The following is a 19,082-nucleotide window of genomic DNA, read 5'->3' on the forward strand; positions in this document are numbered from 1 at the left end:
ATTAAGTGGACCCAGGACATGTCTAAACTGACAAATAAAAGATTAAAATGTATGTGAACTGATGGTCCCATACCATCCCTTCCTGATCCAAATTTCTATTACAGAGTTTGTACCATAGATTCCAGCTTTCTGATACTTATTATATATGCTCTGAACTGTTTTCTAGGACATCTGTTGGAAGAAATCTGATAGTTGTCAAGTGTTTACTGTATTCTGGCACTTTGAGGATAATTTCCTGTTCATATTACTGAACGCTTACTCTTTGTTAAGTGCTCTAGATATGCAATAGAGAGCAAATAAGACGGTTTCTGCCCTCATGCAGCTTCTAAGTATCTCAAGTAAACCTTATAACAACCCTTCAAAATTAAAATTTTAAAGTGAAGGTAATGAGAACTAGATGAGGTCAGTAATTGGCCCCAGAGCCAGCTTATACATTAGGCACAGCAGACAGTGTTTAGGGCCCAAGAAAATGTTTTAACATTAATTTCTTTTTAAATCAGAATTTTAAAATGAATATATAATAATGAATCCAGCTTGCATTACATTTGTCTTTACGCCATGCAGAGAAAAATATATATTTAAATACTTTTTTTTTTAAATGGATGTTGGGGCCCATGAAGGTGTAAGTGCCTAGGGCCTACAAAAGTCTTAATATGGCTCTGATTGGCCCAAGGTTACACTGCAGGTAAGGGACAGAACAAGGTCAGGCAGGCCCTGGTGAGCCTGACATCCCGTTTGATTAGGTGCATCTGGAGAGCAGAAACTGTGCCTTCATTCCTCTCCTGGTATCTAACTCCTAGGGATAGCTCAGTAAATGTTGAATTAAATTATATTGTTACCCCAAATTGCTTTATACAGTGAATAATGAACAGTAAATTCTGACAGGTGTTTTCTTTTTTTTTTTGGCCATGCTGGGTCTTTGTCGCTGTGCCCTGGCTTTCTGTAGCTGCAGGAAGCTGGAACTCCGCTCTTGTTGCAGTGCACAAGCTTCTCACTGAGGTGGCTTATTTTGTTGTGGGGTACAGGCTCTAGGGTGCATGGACTTCAGTAGTTGTGGCCATGGGCTCAGTGGCTATGACTCATGGGCTCTACAGCACAGGCTCAGTAGTTGTGGCACACAGGCTTAGTTGCCCCTTGGTGTGTGGGATCTTCCTGGACCAGGGATGGAACCCGTGTCCCCTGCATTGGCAGGCGGATTCTTAACCACTGCACCACCAGGGAAGTCCCAAATTCTTACAGATTGAAGAAAACTCTGTGAATGTGCAAAAAAATCATGTGGGCCTACTCATCTGGAAAATAAACCTATAAACGAAGTCTATGAATTTTATCAATTTGTAGAATTTTAGGGTCAAAAGATTAAAAGACATCTTCTTTTCTTGCATAGATGCTTATCTTATATTGTTTATATCAGACCTCTGCCAAATCTCTGATGTCAGCATGATGTCCTAAAGATAAATGCAATTATGTAAATAATAAAAACTTAAAATACATCCATTCATTTAACATTCAGTCTGTTAGGCACTGAGAATATACAAACACAGAAGGTACAGTGCCTTTGAGAAACACATGTTTAACTTAACCTACTTGTTTCACAAAAAAAAGAACAGAATTTGCGGGAATGTTACCAAAGTAATACAGATGATTCCAATTTATCAGAAGTGAAACATAATACAATTTCTCACATGTGGGAGCTTCCTGGACCAGGGAAGTATAATAATGGTATTGATTTTGAGTATACTAATGGTATAGGTTACTAGTGTTAAGGGTGCACTCCTAGTAATTATCATCTCACATTCCTTTCAAAACTCTGAACCCCACCAGTGCCTACAGCAGCAATTCTCAACTGGAGACCAGTTCTGCACACAATCCCCAGAGGGACATATGGCAATGTCTGCTAGCTCAGACGGTAAAGAATCTGCCTGCAATGGAGTTGCAGGTTCGATCCTTGAGTCAGGAAGATCCCCTGGAGAAGGGAATGGCTACTCATTCCAATATTCTTGCCTGGGAAATCCCATGGACAGAGGAGCCTAGTGGGCTACAGTCCATGGGTTGCAGAGTCAGACACAGTTAAGCACGCACAGAGATATTTTAAATGGTCACATCTGTAGGGGAGGGAGAAAGAAGTGCTGCTGCTGCTGCTGCTAAGTCGCTTCAGTCGTGTCCGATTCTGTGCGACCCCATAGACGACAGCCCACCAGGCTCCCCTGTCCCTGGGATTCTCCGGCAAGAACACTGGAGTGGGTTGCCATTTCCTTCTCCAATTCGTGAAAGTGAAAAGTGAAAGTGAAGTCCCTCAGTCATGTCAGACTCTGCGTGACCCCATGGACTGCAGCCTACCAGGCTCCTCCGTCCATGGGATTTTCCAGGCAAGAGTACTGGAGTGGGGTGCCATTGCCTTCTCCATCTAATGACTAAAAACTGCTAAATATCCTACAACACAAAAGATAGACCCCCTCCCCTCCCCAAAACAACAAAGAATTATTTGGCCTCAAATGTCAACAGCATTAAGGTTGAAAAACCCTGGCCAGAAGAACTAGATCCAAATTCCTGCTGGCATTCAAGGCCTGGACCTTGAATTTGGCCCTTCCCACCTTTTCATTTTCTCTCCTTGTGCCTTGTTCTCTGGGCCCTCCATCTTCCCAGGAATGCTCCAGCCCTATCAGAGAGTCACAGAATTTTAAAGAATGATTAAGCACTGGGCTCTAAAGTGAGACGGACCTGGCTTTACAGTCAGCTGTGTATCCTTGGGCAAGTTACCACTATCCTTAAGATTCAGTTTCTTCTGTAAAGTGGAGATTACAATAGTACTGTTTTGGCAAGAATAGCATAAGATGATGCAAGTGAAGGCACTGGACACTGTTTGTCACATCTTTACGACTCTGTGCTCTTGCTGATCTCGTCTTGTTGTTTTGTTTGTTTTGGTTTTGTGTGTGTGTGTGGCCACTCTACATGGCTTATGGGATCTTAGTTCCCCAACCAGGGATTAAACCCAGATCCCTGGCAGTGAGGGCATGAAGTCCTATCCACTGTACTGTCAGGGAATTCCCATTCTTGTCTCTTTTAGGGAACCAAATTCAGGCCTCCGAGTTCCCAAGTTATTTGCCTAAAGATCTGTCTCTCCAAGTGGCTCAAGAATTCCTGGAGGCCAAGAATCAGGTCCTAGCTGGCTTTGTCTCACCAAAACTTGGCACAGCATCCTGTCCACAGTAGATGATCAGGAAATGTTAGCTGAATTGCATTTATGGCACTACCTTTAAGAGAAGACTGCCCTGCCAATGGGTAACAAATCTAGAATCCTAAGGGAAGCTCGTTGAAGCTCTTTAAGAGTCAGTCATTGTTTCCTTTGCTGCCTCCAGTTTTTTTTTTTTTTTTTAAAGCCAGCAAATACCCTAAATCTGTGCAAGTTGCTATTTTGATTAACGTTTTGATTTAAATTTTTTTTTTTTTTTTTTTACTTTTTAGTTGGAAGATAATTGCTTTACAATGTTGTTGGTTTCTGCCATACATCAACATGAATCAGCCGTGGGTACACATACGTCCCCTCCCTCTTGAACCTCCCTCCCGTTTACCACCCCACCCTACCCGCCCAGGTTGTAGCACTGGACTGAGTTCCCTGTGTCGCACAGCAAATTTCCACTGTACTGCCTCCACTTTCTCTGCCCACCTCTCAGAGCTGCAGTTCTCCAGGCCTGGGGTACTTGATTGATTCTTGGCCAATCTCCTCTCCCTCTTAGAAAAAAAAAAACAAAACTCATCTATCTACATGGACTAAAATGCCACTTATATGACCCCAAATTTATATTTATAGCTAGGATCTCTTCTATGAACTCCAGATTTAAAAATTTTAACTGAGAACTCAATAACCTTAATTGATTTTATGTTGACATCCTCAACTTAGCCCACAGCAACCAAAGTGACCTTTTGAAAATATAAATCCAATAATGTCACTCCCTTTAAGGGTTTCCCATTGCACCATTTATAAATTCTTCCCATGACCTACAAGCCTTGATTTCTCATCTCCTGACATTGTCCCCTTTGCTCACTCTGCTCAAGCCACATTGGTTGTCTTTCCAATGTTGCAATAAGACACCTTCATTCCTCTTCTCTGAGCCATTACCTTTGATATTGCTTCTGCCTGGAATACTTGTCTCCAAATCAGTACAAGGCTTTTCATTCATATCTCAACCAGTAAAGCCTCTTGAGGAGGACTTCCCTCCCCTTTCCCATCCTATCAGCCTGCTGCCATCTCTCTCCAACTCTCTAAGTCATAACCTTGTGTTACTTTTTAAATGCCTATCATTATTGATATCTGTTTGCTTCCTTAATGATTTTCCCCAACTAGAAAGTGAGCCCCATGAGAGCAGGAGAATTGTCAGCCTTATTCTCCACTGTATCTTCAGCACCTAGCCCAGGGCCTGGCACATTGTAGGACCTTAAAACTAGATACTGACTAGCTGAATAGTTGAATAAAGGTGCAGAGAAGGCACTGGAATGAGAAGGCTTAAGTTCTAGTCCCCTGTCCCATCTCTGTAACCTTGGCAAGTCATTTTGTTTCTCAGAGTCCACAAAGTAAGTCTCACAAGATAACACCCACCTTATACATTTAGGATGAGGATCGGATGATATAATGCATGCTAAGTTCTTGGCACAGTGCTTAGCACAAAATAGGATGATCAACTAATATTGGTGCTTTTTCCCCCTCTTTGAGCTTCACTAGCCTCACAACAAGTGAAATGACACCGATTACATGGTATTGGGTTATGATAGAAGAGATATTAAGTGACAAGTCTCTCTCCCTCTTCTGGACCTTTGCACATAGTATTCCGTTTGCTCCTCTCTCCCCATTTCTTCCTCCCTGGCTCACCTTGTCATGCATTTCAGAAGGCTTTCCTTCAGATCTCATGCTGATTTAGAGCTTCTTCTGGGCACCCTTCCTCCCTAGGTGTTTCTGTTAGACATATATCATACTGTTATGGTTCAGCATAAGCCCAGTGGATGGATGGGTAGACGGGAGGAAGGATACATGAATAAAGGGAAAGGGCGTAGAAGGATGCACCGTCAGAAGGATGATGGAAGGAAGCATGTGAGAGCACTTTGAAACCGGCTGCACCAACAGTGAGCAGGCTCTCGGCGTCCCAGAGGCCAGCCTCAGCTGCTCCTCCACGCCCCCACTCCTTAGGGACCCTGCCTTCTCCATCCTCCAGCACTGGCAGCGAGCGGTCCCTAACCATTGGCTGCGGTTATTATCATCCCCAAGGCCGCAAATGAGAGACAGTCAGGTGCGGGGTGCAGGTGATCTCAGCCATCGTCCCAGAGCCCAGGCAGAGGCGGTAACAGCGCAGAACATCTAGCTAGGACTGCAGCTCTCCAAGTGTGGGCGTGAGGACACCAACCTCTGCAAGATGAAAGGGCTGTCAGGCTGCCACTGCTGCCGGCCACCTGCGTGCAGGGGGCGCGGGCTCAGCGCCAGATCTACCTGCGCGAGGAGCTCCTAGACTGGGATAAGAGGCTCCACCGAATGGGAAGGCGTGGCGGGGGCGGGCGGGGGCGGGGGGTGGGGAGCGGAGGGGGGGCGAAGGTAGACCTCAGTCACCTGCCCTAGCCTTAAATAGTTCAAATCTCAGCTCCTTCCTCCCTGGGCTCTGTGACCCTGGGTTAGTGGTTTACTCTGTCTACAAATTAATTTCCTTGCCTATGAAATGAGGACAGCAAAAGACATCTTGCAAAAATTGTTCTGAGAATTCAGTGAGATAAGGCATGTAAAGCATTGCCCCTAGTATATAGAAGATGTGCAATAAATGCTTGTTCCCTTCGTGTCAACCTAAAAACACTAGTGAACTCAGGAGGGAAAATGTGAGCACTGACTGTGATAGTAAAATTTTGTGTGTTTCATAGAATATCAGAGCTCAGAGGATCTGGGAGCTCTCCTTCTCCTCCCTGGAATGTCTCAGGAACATCAGAGAATTATGGCAGAGCATATTTATCTAAGGACAGATGTCCAATGGTACTGTTTTTAGTCCACAAAGTATTCTGTGTGTGTGCGTGTGTAAAATATGAATAATTCTTTGAGGATGCAGTGGATAGGGCTCTCATCTAGGAATCAGGATTTGAGTACTACTTCCACCCTGAAAGCGTTCATAAGCCCTTTCCTCTTTCTAATACTCAATTCCCTAATATGTGATACAAGTAACGTATTGAGAATAAGCCTCAGAGATGGTGCAGAGGAAAGAATGAATAAGCCCAGACAAGCAGACTGGACAGGAAAGGATCAGGGAGAAGGTGAAACCGAAGTAGGGTTTTCAAGAATGAGTCAGAATTTATCAGATGGGTGGGGATGGAGAGAAGGGTGTTCCAGGCAAGAAGAACAGCTACAACAAAGGTTCCCAGTTATGACACAGCCAGCAGTGGTGTCTTCAGGAAACTGGGAAGTGTGAAGGGGAGAGTGGTTAAAGGGAGGCTGGGAAGCAGGCAAGGGCTAAGGAACCTGGCCTTTGGCTGTAAGCAGGGGGAGCCAGAGAAGAACACAAGAGGGAGAAGCAAGATCTGGCCCTGGTATTGGAAAGAGCACTTCAGCAAAAAATGTGGAGAATGTACCATGAAAGTGACCAAAGTTGAGATTGCAGACAAAAATACCCCCCAAACAAACTAAAGACAGAGCCATCTGGGAGGCTATAGTTATCTTGGTGGAAAGTGGAGAGGCCTGCTTTGCGGAAAGGTCATGGAGAGACAGGGGAAAGGGCATGCAGGAGATATGTCTGGGAGCTGGCTGAAGGATGAGCTGCGTGAAGCCCTCAGCTTCACTGACTTGCTGTGGGGAGCACCTTTTGACAGGCATCAGCCCCTTCCAAGCGTAGGTTGGTGGTGCCCCATTTTCTGACTGACCTCAGCTATCCTTTGTGTTGAACCCTGAGAGGCTGAGCTTCTGACTGTTAATCTCCCCCATCCTCACCCTGCCTGCCTGGGATGGCTTTACCCACACCACAATTTCTCATGTTGGAAAATGGAGAATATGCCCAGAAGGGCAGTCACCTCCCCAAGGACTGAACTCTCCTTGCCCTGTGTGGCAAGAGTAAAATTCTGAAGGATATTATCAACAGATGTTTCTGAAATGTTATTCAGTTGCTCAGTCATGTCTGACTCTCTGTGACCCCATGGACTGCTGCACACCAGGCTTCCCTGTCCTTCACCATCTCCTGGAGCTTGCTCAAACTCATGTCCATTGAGTCAGTGATGGCATCCAGCCATCTTTTCCTTTGTTGTCCCCTTCTCCTCCTGCCCTCAATCTTTCCCAGCATCATGGTCTTTTCCAATGAGTCAGCTGAAATAATCCTTGGAATCAAAGAAAAAGGGGCTCCAAGTCTCAAACCCTAAGACAGTTATTCATGAATAAAACTCAATACCTTATCTGTAGAAAAGTCTGCTCTGCCTGATGTCATCGTCTCCAGGAAGCCTTGCCTAGGCTTCCACTAAGTCCCTTAACCTCTGTACTTCCTTTGTGTTAGTCAGTAAATAGACTATGGTTGTCTATTTACCTGATTCTCCTCTGTTTCCAGTGTCAAAGTCAGTGCCTGACTTAGAGAAGTGCCTACTAAAGAATTATTGAATGGTTGAACTGAACTTAGACACATACACATATATATCTATCCTTTTGTAGGATTTAGTTTTTTTTTTTTTTTCGCCACGCCACATGACATGTGGGATCTTAGTTCCGTTACAGCAGAAGGGCAGGGTCTTAAGCTCTGTACTGCCGGGAAGTCCTGATTTAATTTTTTTAATCAACTTTTTAAATCATTTATATACATAAAATACTCATTTGAAGTGTGTTATTCATTGGATTTTAAAATATATATATACCTCTGTGACTACCACCACAATTTATAAATATTTTCATCCCCCCTAAAGGTTCCTTCATGAACTTTTGCATGATTAATGTTTTATAATACTTTTCAGTGTTGATTCATTTCTTGTTTATATGTTTATTCATTGTCTCTCTTCCTCTCCTCACCATTAGATTTGCTTCCTGAGAACACACAGTGCTTCTCTGTTATGTTCGTTGCTGTATCTGTAACCCCTAGAACAAGCACATAGCAGGTGCTCAAATTTTTTTTTTTTTAATGAATGAATGAATTGTACTGGGAAATGATCCTTTTCAAGAGAAGAGAATGGTTATTCTAGTCAAAACAAACCTTTTCTGATTGTCAGGGACCAAGGAAACAACGCTATGTCAGAACTTAATTTTTGTTTGATGTCTACTGTATAGCAGTGGATTTTTTTCTTTATTATTTTATTGAATCTCTCAACAGTTCAATCAGAAAGACACTATTATCTCTCTTTCACTGGTGAGAAAACTGAAGTTCAAAGAGGTTGAGTGACTCTCCCAAGGTTACACAGTTAGTGTCAAAAGTGGTTTGGAGGCCAAATAAGGCAAACTCTGGAAAGCATTCATTGTATTTTGTAGTTTGGAGACCAATTTCATGACTCAGGAGTGCTGGGGGCGGAAGGCTGCTATCGTAGGTTGAGGGGGGGATGAAGACCTGGGAAATGAAAAGGACAGTCATGAGCTATGTTTTGGAGAACTGTGGCTGAGAGAGGAAGTTGTGTAAGGTTCAAGAAGGTAATTTGGGATGCAAAGTGAAAGTGACGGTGAAAGGTTTGTATGGCACAAATGGAGCTTGTGCAGAAAGGCAATGGGCAAGGGAGTCAGCAAGTTGATGGATTCATACCTACAACTATATAACCCCTGCACTTGGTACAGTGCCTGGCTCATAAAAGAAGGGAGGAAGGAGGGAGGAAGAATGGACCATGAGAATTAGGAAGGAGCCAGTTGACTGGGAAAAAAAAATGGAGGGATCAAAGAACCGGTGTACTTTAAGTAACAGAATGTGAGAATTGGAGGATAGGAAGCTGCAGTCACAGAGCGGGGAGTCTGGGCTTGAGAGCTCAGAGATGGAGTAGTTTCTGGTCACAATAAGGTCCAAGACATGAATGTAGGGGCAGATGGCTAAAAAATGGATGTGAAGGTCAGTGGAGATAAGGTGTATTATTAGTAATTGGAAACATTTGAAGCAAACCTAAATATCCAACAGTAGAGGCACAATGAAGTGAAATATGACACATTCATAGAATGTTTGGAAAGTTTTTAATGTCATGGGGAAATGTTTAAGATCTAAGCTTAGTTGTAAAAGGTACAAAATTACATATAAGGCATATGTGGTCACTGTGTAAAATATATTCATGCACAGAGGAAAGGATTAGACAAAAATACACCAAAAATATAAATGGTAAATAATGGAATTTCAGATGACTTTAATTTTTTTTACTTTCTATAATGACTTGTGTTACTCTTTTAATTAAAAACTATTAAAAATTAAGAGAATTGTTCTGTCTTTTCGTTTCTTTATGGAACTGAATTTCCACCCTTTGAACTCTTGTTTTTACAGCTAATAGTATCTGATGCTTTAAGTAACCTTTATTAAGCCCAATTTTACTCACTAGGCATGATAGTTTAACACTCCAATTCTCACCTCCTCTTGTGAAGTAGTATTATTTTCCCTGTCTACAGATAATATAACTGAAGCTCAGAAAAGTTGCATAATTTGTCTGAGGTCACACAGCTATTAAGTGGCAAAGTCAGGATTTGAACCTAGGATTTTGTGATATCAAAACTGATTATTCTCGTAATATTCCTATTCCCCACCCCACTTCCTCCCATGAACCTAGTAAGTGGAAGGTCTTCTAGCTCACGTTTTAAGTAGTGCCTAGCAACCCCAGGAAAGTAAAGCTTAGAGCCTTTGAATGTCTGAACTGAAAAGGCCCTGAATACTCATCTAGCTCCAAATGGTTTCCTGTTTCTCATTTACAGATAGGAAAACTGAGGTCCAGAGAGAAGATATAACATGGCAGGGCCAGTTATGAACTATGGCAAAGTTTGACTCAGGCTCCTTTCTTTCTGCTCTTTCTCCAGACTATTCCAGGCCTCATCAAGTAAAGGGTGTTTAGAATTCAACCCTCTCATTCTATAGATAGGGAAACTGAGACCCAGAGAAAAGAGGTAGCTTTTCCAAAGTCACACAGTGAGTCAGTGGCAGAGATGTTTTTTGAACCGAGGTCTCTTGCATGCATAAAGGATGTACTGGCCCTTGCTGCAGGGGGTCAAGTGTCAGTTGGTCAGCAGGTAATAATACCAGTGGCCCCAGGGACCACATGAACTTTTGAAATCTCAGGCTTTGCATTAAAAAGTGTTATCTACAGATAATATAACTGAAGCTCAGAAAAGTTGCATAATTTGTCTGAGGTCACGCAGCTATTAAGTGGCAAAGTCAGGATTTGAACCTAGGATTTTGTGATATCAAAACTGATTATTCTTGTATTACTCCTATTCCCCAGGAGGTGAGAACTGGAGTGTTAAACTATCATGCCTAGTGAATAAAATTGGGCTTAATAAAGGTTACTTAAAGCATCAGATACTATTAGCTGTAAAAACAAGAGTTCAAAAGGTGGAAATTCAGTTCCGTAAAGAAACGAAAAGACACTTTTTAACACATTAAATTGTGCAGGACTTGTGGTTGATTGAATTAGGGAATCATTGAATTAGTGATACAAACAGGTGTGACAGGTGACAGGAGGGCTAATGGTAACAGCAATGACCATTGTCAAAGTACAAAATCAGACAGAAAGAAACTGGAATTCACATGAGGTACAGAAGTCACTGAATGGTGCAGAAGTCACAAGAGATGTGTGTGTGTGCGTGTGTGTGTGTGTGCACGACAAGTGAATGTTAATTCTATCAGCTCTCAGACTTGACCATGAAAACTTGGCTGGAAAGACATCCTGAGACAAAGGACCTCTGTGTCCAGCTGGCTCAGACTTTCTGAGGACAGCCCAGCAGGGTTGAGGAACAGCCTGCTGCTCGGGCCTCTGACTGGTAAGCCATTGGGACCATCTGTAGATCGTGGATACTTAGACATGCTGGGCCTGAGGAAGAATCGCTCTGGACAGATGCCCAAACCTAAGAGGCCTGATCCCCCTGGCCTTTCCAGGTCTCAAGTACGAACTGATGGCAAGGATCTCTCCAGGGGCAGCAGGGATGTGGAAGCGAGAGCAGGAGTCATTGTTCACATACAGGAAAAAATAAGCTGGAGGGAAATATATAAACATGTTGACAATGGTCATCTTTGGGAGGTAGATCATGGATGTTTGTTTTTACTGCTTATTTGCTTCCTCTGGGTTTTCTACATTTTCTACAGTATTTACTTTGAAAATTCAAGAACAATAAAATAAGAAAAGCAGATGCTTTATTTTCTTGTCTTTCTAATTAGACCCTGAGCTGTTTGAGAGATTACATCTTGTTTTGTAGCCTGGCATCTAGCACTCACACTGGCACAGTATAGGTTCCCTGAAAATATTTAAATGAAGGGCTTGTATTCTATCCTACTTCAAATGTATAGGCTATTGTTTAATTGCTCACTTTCTTGGCAAACTTGACTATGTGCTTCTTAGGGTATACTTGATTAGAAATGGAAACCTACAAAATGAAGGAGGGACCCACTACAAGAATCCATTCAATGACAGCAAAAATAATAATTTTAATGGTTTTACTAATCATAATCATGATATTAGTTAATAATAATTAGTGTGCTACCTGGTCCTCATGCCAGTCTACCATTCAGCAAACTTTCATTGAACACCTACTATGTGTACAGTGTTTCTTTCCTTAAAGAATTTAAATATACACAGATTCAGAAAAATGACTGACTCAAGATTCTTATCCAGTGCTACTTACTACCGTATAAGGCTTTTTACTAGTTGATAAATATCTGAGTGACTATGGTCTATTTGGCAGACACGCAGATAGACTGGCAGACAGAAAGAAAAGAAAGGAATTGAACAGGTAAGATGGCAGGCAAGTAAGTGGGACGTAGGTCCACTGGTTTCATAACAGTTGGATAGATTGATTGCTAGAGGCAAACACATTGACCTCAGGGAGAAGTAAGTGCTCACAGCTGAATAGGAACAGCGGGAGACAGACAAATTTCAAAACAAACCCATACTTTCACTGCACTTTACAGCTTCGTACAGAGCATGAGTCTTCAAGAAACTTTAAGTTTTGTTTAGGATTCTCTACATAAGGATCAGAGTCTTTTACAAATCTACAAAACTTTTCCATTGAAATTGGTAGAAAAAATTTCGGCCCTTGGAGAGATCTTCTTTAGTTTATCTAGCAAATTCTCTTCTGTAAAATATAATCTCACAATGTTGAATAAATGCAGCAAATGTGTATTTTTATCTAATTATGCAAGCATTTTCTGAAGGGCCTATTGTTCCAGGCTCAGGACTAGGTGCTGGGGAAGGTACAACTTTTATCCTCAAGGCTGAAAATATTTCTCTCTCTATCTTTGATATGTATATCTTTGTAAACACATACACATATATACAGATCTGGTTTCAAGTAGTATTTACTGAGCATTTACGATGTGCCTAATGCTGTGTTGCATGCTATTTCATTTAATTCTCCCAGAAACTATGAGTTAGGTAAACCCTTTCTGTAGCTGAATAAACTGAATCTCAAAGAGGTAAAGATACTGCTGAAATGAGTCTCTAGCTCAGTCTTTTTTAAATGTTTATGTACTTATTTATTTGGTTGCATTGACTCTTAGTTGCAGCATATGGGATCTTCATTGCATCGTGTGGGATCTTTCTTTGTGGCTCATGGACTCTGGTTACGGCACACAAGTCCTAGAAAGCTTCAGGAGTTGCAGAGCTCGGGCTCTCTAGCTGTAGCGAGTGGGTTTAGTTGTTCTGCACTTGTGGGGACTTAATTCCCTGACAAGGGATTGAACCAGGGTCCCCTGCTTTGCATGGCTATTCTTAACCACTGGACCACCAGGAAAGTGCCAAGTCCGGTCTTTTGAATTGAACTACCTTGCAAGCCAGGCACCCTGGGCAGGGGTGCATTAAGGAAATTAGTTCATTTGGTAGAAGAATCATAGTTATTTGGCCTCCTTGGTTCTGCATCTCTATAGACTTGGCTGTGATTTTGTGCATTTATCAGCTAGAGGTGCCTGCTCCCAAATACCTGTTATTTTTTGTTGGATGGATTTCCGGGTACATACAGATATTTGAACAATTTGAATGAAAGATTTGGCAAGGAAAAAAGATGGGAACATCCAACCTTGGTAAATACACTGTTCTTCTGTTCTCAATTAATGATTTCTCCTTGATCTGGCTCCTCTGGCCTGCAGAACCATACAGTACTGCTTGCATTTCCTGTGAAACACCCTGCTGTTTCATGCCTCAAGGCCTTTATACATGCAAGTCATTCTGTTTGGAACACTCAGGCTTCATCTTTTCTGCCTTTTCAGTTCTTCTTCAGTCATGGCTTCTCTGAAATCTACCTGACTCTGGGGAGCAGTCAGCGCTTTTCTGAATTTCATGGTCCTGTGTTTTCCTCTATTACTGCCCTTACTGCACTGCACTGTAATTGTTTACTTGTCTGTCTCTTCAGACTATGAGCTCCCTGAAGCTCATAGGTCCCTGAAGGAACTTTGTAAGACTCAAGTTTGTACCCCTGGTGCCTGGCACAAAATGGATGCTTGAGGAATATTTGTTGCATGAAAGAATAATGAGTCTGCGACAAGAGCACCGAAAACTGGGCTCTAGTCTCAGCTCTGTAACTGGCAACTGAGTCCATGAGCAAGTCATTTCTTCTCTGGGCTTCATCTTCCCTATACACAATATGAGGAGGTCAGATTAAATGACCACCGAGGATTATTCTGGCTTGAGCCTTTTATGATGTTAAGATGTTATGATGCTAAGAGGAAATGTATAAAACATTAAAATGAGATCTTAATCGACCTGATGACATTATTTTTCTAACAAGAAAGACTCCTTATTTGAGGACATCCTAAACTGTAGCAAGTTTGATTTGTATCAGTGTTGTTCACCCAGAAAAATAATCAGTGATAAGAAGTCCTGAGTTCTGTTCTCACCGCTTCAATCATAAAGTTCAAGGTCAAAGCTGTGAACTGTTTCAACATGAACGCCAGGCTCACTTAACATTGGTCAAATGGATTAATAAATGGATCAATCCAATTGTAAGGCTGAGAATGTTATGGCATAGGCAAAAGGCAGGACCATGCATCCATTCAGTCGTTCAAAAAAATGTTTTTGGTAATTACTCTGTGCTAGATACTGGGACACGTTATGAAACTTATCAGTCCAGGGAAGAAGATAGACAATATTCAAATTATACACAAATAGCTTTATTACTTAGGAACTGTAAAGTACTATGATTGACTCATATTTTCTGCATACTCTTTAGGTTATAGAAGGCTTTTCATATACATGAGCTCATGAAAGTCATAGAGTATAGTGATTAAAAGTACCAATTTAAAAAATTTATTTATTTATTTGGCAGCACCAGCTTTTAGTTGTGGTGCCCTGGATCTTTGATCTTTATTGTGGCATACAGGATCTTTACTGTGGCCTGTGAACTCTTAGTCGCAATGTGTGGGATCTAGTTCTTTGATGAAGGATGGAACCCAGGGCCCCTGCATTGGGAGCACAGAGCCTTGGTCACTGGACCACCAGGGAAGTCCCCAAAGTACCGATTTTGATGTTACAAAGGCCTGGGTCAAATCCCGCTTACCACACTTAACTGACAGACTTGGTTCTTGGACAAATTTCTGAGCTTCACTCTTTTCATCTTTTGAATTGGGGAAAAAATTGAACATTTGTCACAGAGCTATTATGAGACTGTGGTGGTGGTGATTTAGTCACTAAGTTGTGTCTGACTCTTGCGGCCCTGTGGACTGTAGCCCACCAGTGTCCTCTGTCTATGGGATTTTCCAGGCAAGAATACTGGAGTGGGTTGCCGTTTCCTTCTCCAGGGGATCTTCCCCAAGGATTGAACCCACATCTTGAACTTGTGTCTCCTGCATTGCAGGTGGATTCTTTACCATCTGAGCCACCAGGGAAGACCTGGTTATGAGACTACAATGAGATAATGTATGTAAGGCCCTCTGTACAATGCTTGACATGTAGTTACTAAACAGCAGCTATTATTATGATTATACAAGTTCTTTCTTTGCATAGCACTTTTCCCTACATCTCCCTCTCCTTCTAGAAAAGTGGAGAGGTTTGAAATCAGACATATTTAGGTTCAAATCTCAGGTCCACCACTTACTAAATGCAAAAAGGAACTAATAATACCTATCTTAAAGCATCATCCATGGGAGTATACGAGGAGAAATTTTTAGTGAGCCACGTAAAGATCTAACACATAACAAATCTTTTGACTCTGACATCAATTCTTATCCTTCATTGGGTCAACTATGGTCAAGGAAGCAGGACCTGCTTCTTTTAAGCCACAGCAACTTGAGGCAGAAAGAACCTTCATTCAGGAGTCCCTCCCTTGGATTGATGGGTGAGGTGGTCACTGACATTTTCTGGCCTAACACTGAGATCGTAGGAGCAACAAGGGAAGACAAGAGAGAAAGCAAGCCGCTAGGCCTCAAGTTGTTGTGTGTGTGCTCAGTCATGTCCAACTCTGAGCGGCCCCATGGACTGTATCCCGCCAGGCTCCTCTGTCCATGGGATTCTCCAGGCAATAATACTGGAGTGGGTTGCCATGTCCTCCTCCAGGGGATCTTCCTGACCCATGAATTGAACCCATGTCTCAATGCAACTTCTGCATTGGCAGACGGATTCTTTACCACTGAGGCAGTTTGTTTTTAGACTTGAGTAATAGGAGCCAAAGAGCCACTCAGGGTGGTGGTTGTATTGGATGTATGTTGGATGTATTATTGGATGTATGTTGAAATGGGGTTTACATGGGCAGAGAGCTAAGGCAATAATCCTGGATATCAGATAGTGGTATCTGAGAAAGACTGACTCAGCTGCAGGAAGGAGATGAATTGAAAGCTACCCTCAAGGCCTCTTTCATCTTAAGCTGCCAAATTGCCCCATGACTCTGAGACCGTGGTGGGTCCAAGAAGTGGGAGTCAGCAATTCTGAGGCAGAAAATCAGACAGGCACTGAATGTTTGGATGGAGTGCCAGGTCCCAAAAGAATGCTTCTTTGTCTGTATGCCATCTATGCCAAAGCAAAACAAATTTATCAGCATCTCTTTGGCTGCAGAGGAGAGTCTAAAAATTTTAAGCAATAAAAAAGGTAAAGGGAAATTGATTGTTCAATATCAGCATTACTAATTCAAGAAGTATAAAATGACATTGCTAATCTCTTTACTTGGTAAGCTAATTTTATTATTCTACTAGACATAAATATGTATAAGCACTCAGTCCTTCAACCATAAAGGCACTTTACCAAACATTCCTGTAATGGTTTTCAGAATTTAACTTTCATAGGGGAGGGTGGGCTAGAGCATTAATGGAGCACTAACTACATAATAGTACATGAATAGTGGGTTCAGGCATCAGATAGTGAGGGGGTTTATAGGAATATTGGAGTTACCTTCTGATATCCCCTTACTGTCTTCATAAGACTTGATCAACCTTGGCTGCATTTCATTGTCTTTAAAATACACAACCCATTTCTATATGCTGCTTTTTTTCTTCTTTAATCCCAAAAATGGATGGAAAAAACAATGGGTGGTATCTAAACATGGGTTGATTATGGCAAATTTCAGCTCACTACAGGAAAGTTTTATGGAGACAAAGAAAAGGATAAAGGTCATTACAAGAATCCAGAAATATACTAATTCACTGGGAAAGTTCTGACTTTTATACAACTGTTTTTATTCATGATTATCAACTTACTTCTTTTTCTTAATATAAAAAGAAGTAGTAGGTGGAGAAAAGTCTCTACAAAAATAAGGTTGTATTTACTGAATAACACATATTTAAAACTAAGTCCTTAGACACATTACCCCATTAATCTTCCTAACAACTCCATTGAGAAGGGTACTATTAGGTTCCCAATTTTGCAGAGGCCCTCAGAGAGGCTGAGCAATTTGCCCAAGGCTATATTCACAGCTGGCAAGAGGTGAAGCTGAGACTTGATTCTAAATCTGACACCAGATTGTGTTCATTACCCAGGACTACACTGCTTTCTGCAATCCTAAGCTTTTTTAAATTTAACACTCTGCACTTGAAACGGGACAGCACTATATAAGCCCCCAGTACTGCTCTCCCCCAGAGCTGCTTGCTACGATGGAGAACTGAGCAGACAGCCCTGGGGCCATGACTTGCTGGCTGTATAATTTGGGCAAGTCTTGTCACTTCTCTGAGCTTCAATATTAGATGGAGATACTAATCGTCATCTACCATGTTCATTAGGCAGGGCTGCCATAAGAACCAAATAACATGATGAGGGAAGGGGGACGCTAGGCAAAGCCTTTTTTTGTCTGAGAAAGCTTTTGTCCTATAAATAGAATCCATCGATTGTCCTCTGGAGTAATTTCCCATCTTCTCTCTCCTGGATACTACTATGAATCTCATTTTCGTGTTTATTAAAGGAGAGAATTATGAATTGGCTTGTACATTTTAAAATCTCATTTTAATCCACTCTGGAAAACTGTTTCCAGAGAGAGAACAGAGACTGTCTGAGGGACTCTTGAGGGCAGTGTGCACAGCCACCCACCTTCTCCCAGCTTGATTTCCTGGTTGTTGCCCCCTATCTCATCCTATTCAGGTTCATTAGGTGCCCCTCGGTTGTCTAAAAGAGTTCTGGATACAAATGAGGCTTGGAGATGGGGAAAATCACATGGCCACACAGCTACATTGGGTAGAGTGCAGATTCAAGGCTTGGTCTTCTGCCCATGGCTTTAATACTCTTTGTGCCCATGTCTCCTCCATGAAGCCTTCTCTGTCTACTCTGGCCTTCCTCAAGTCTTTGGGGAAATAGCATACACTTCACTTCTTGTTTTGGCTGCGCTGGGTTTTTGTTACAGCATGCAGGCTCTTCATTGTGGCTGGTGGGCTTTCTCTGGTTGTGGCATACATTTCTCTAGTTGTTTCTCTTGTTGCAGTACGAGGGCTCTCTAGTTGTGGCACACAGGCCTAGTTGCCCTGCAGCATGTGGGATCTTAGTTCCAAGACCAGGGATTGAACCTGTGACCCCTGCATTGGGAGGCAGATTCTTCTTTTGGAAGGGAGTTGCGGATTCTTAATCACTGGACCACAGGTGAAGTCTTAAGTATAAGCATATGCTTTAAAATATAGACAGCTCCTAATGCAATATCCAGAGAAGGCGATGGCACCCTACTCCAGTACTCTTGCCTGGAAAATCCCATGGGCGGAGGAGCCTAGTAGGCTGCAGTCCATGGGGTCGCTAAGAGTCAGACATGACTGAGCGACTTCACTTTCACTTTCACGCACTGGAGAAGGAAATGGCAACCCACTCCAGTGTTCTTGCCTGGAGAATCCCAGGGACGGGGGAGCCTGGTGGGCTGCTGTCTATGGGGTCGCACAGAGTCGGACATGACTGAAGCGACTTAGCAGCAGCAATGCAATATCAGACATGAAAGTGCTTAGCACAGAGCCTAGTGTACAATAAATGCTCAAGAGACACCTGAATCAGGACCTCTGATCATCCTGTGCAATTTAACACATATTTATTGAGCATTTCCTCTATGCCGGACCTTGTCCTAGATCTTTATGTTAAAGAGGCCTCTGCTTAAAAATTATTCAAAGAGACTGAAATAAACTTAACTGCAACATAATGTGATCCAGGGAGACACCAAGAGTATGATACCAAGAGTATGATCCGGGGATCATAAAGGAAGGACCCTCATCAGGCACGAATAATGATAGTCCCTTGTATTTTATATTGACAGTTTACAAAATGCTTCTTACATCTCTTACCCATTTGACTTTCAAGAGAACCCTCTGGAATATGATTAATTATCCACATTTTGCTGATGAGGAAGCTGAAGCTCGGAGAGTTAAAGTGACACAGTCATAACCAGAAAGCTGGGCAGCAGCTTGGAATAATGAAAAGACCACTAGCTTGGAGGTCTGGACACTGGCTTATGTGTATGTTACTTGTGACTATATGATCTTAGATTAGTAACTTTCCCTCTCTGGGGCTTGGCTTTCTCATCTATAAAGCAATGTAGTTAGACT

The sequence above is a fragment of the Oryx dammah genome, unplaced genomic scaffold, assembly GCF_014754425.2.
Source record: "Oryx dammah isolate SB20612 unplaced genomic scaffold, SCBI_Odam_1.1 HiC_scaffold_28, whole genome shotgun sequence".
In the NCBI taxonomy this organism is placed as follows: Eukaryota; Metazoa; Chordata; class Mammalia; order Artiodactyla; family Bovidae; genus Oryx; species Oryx dammah.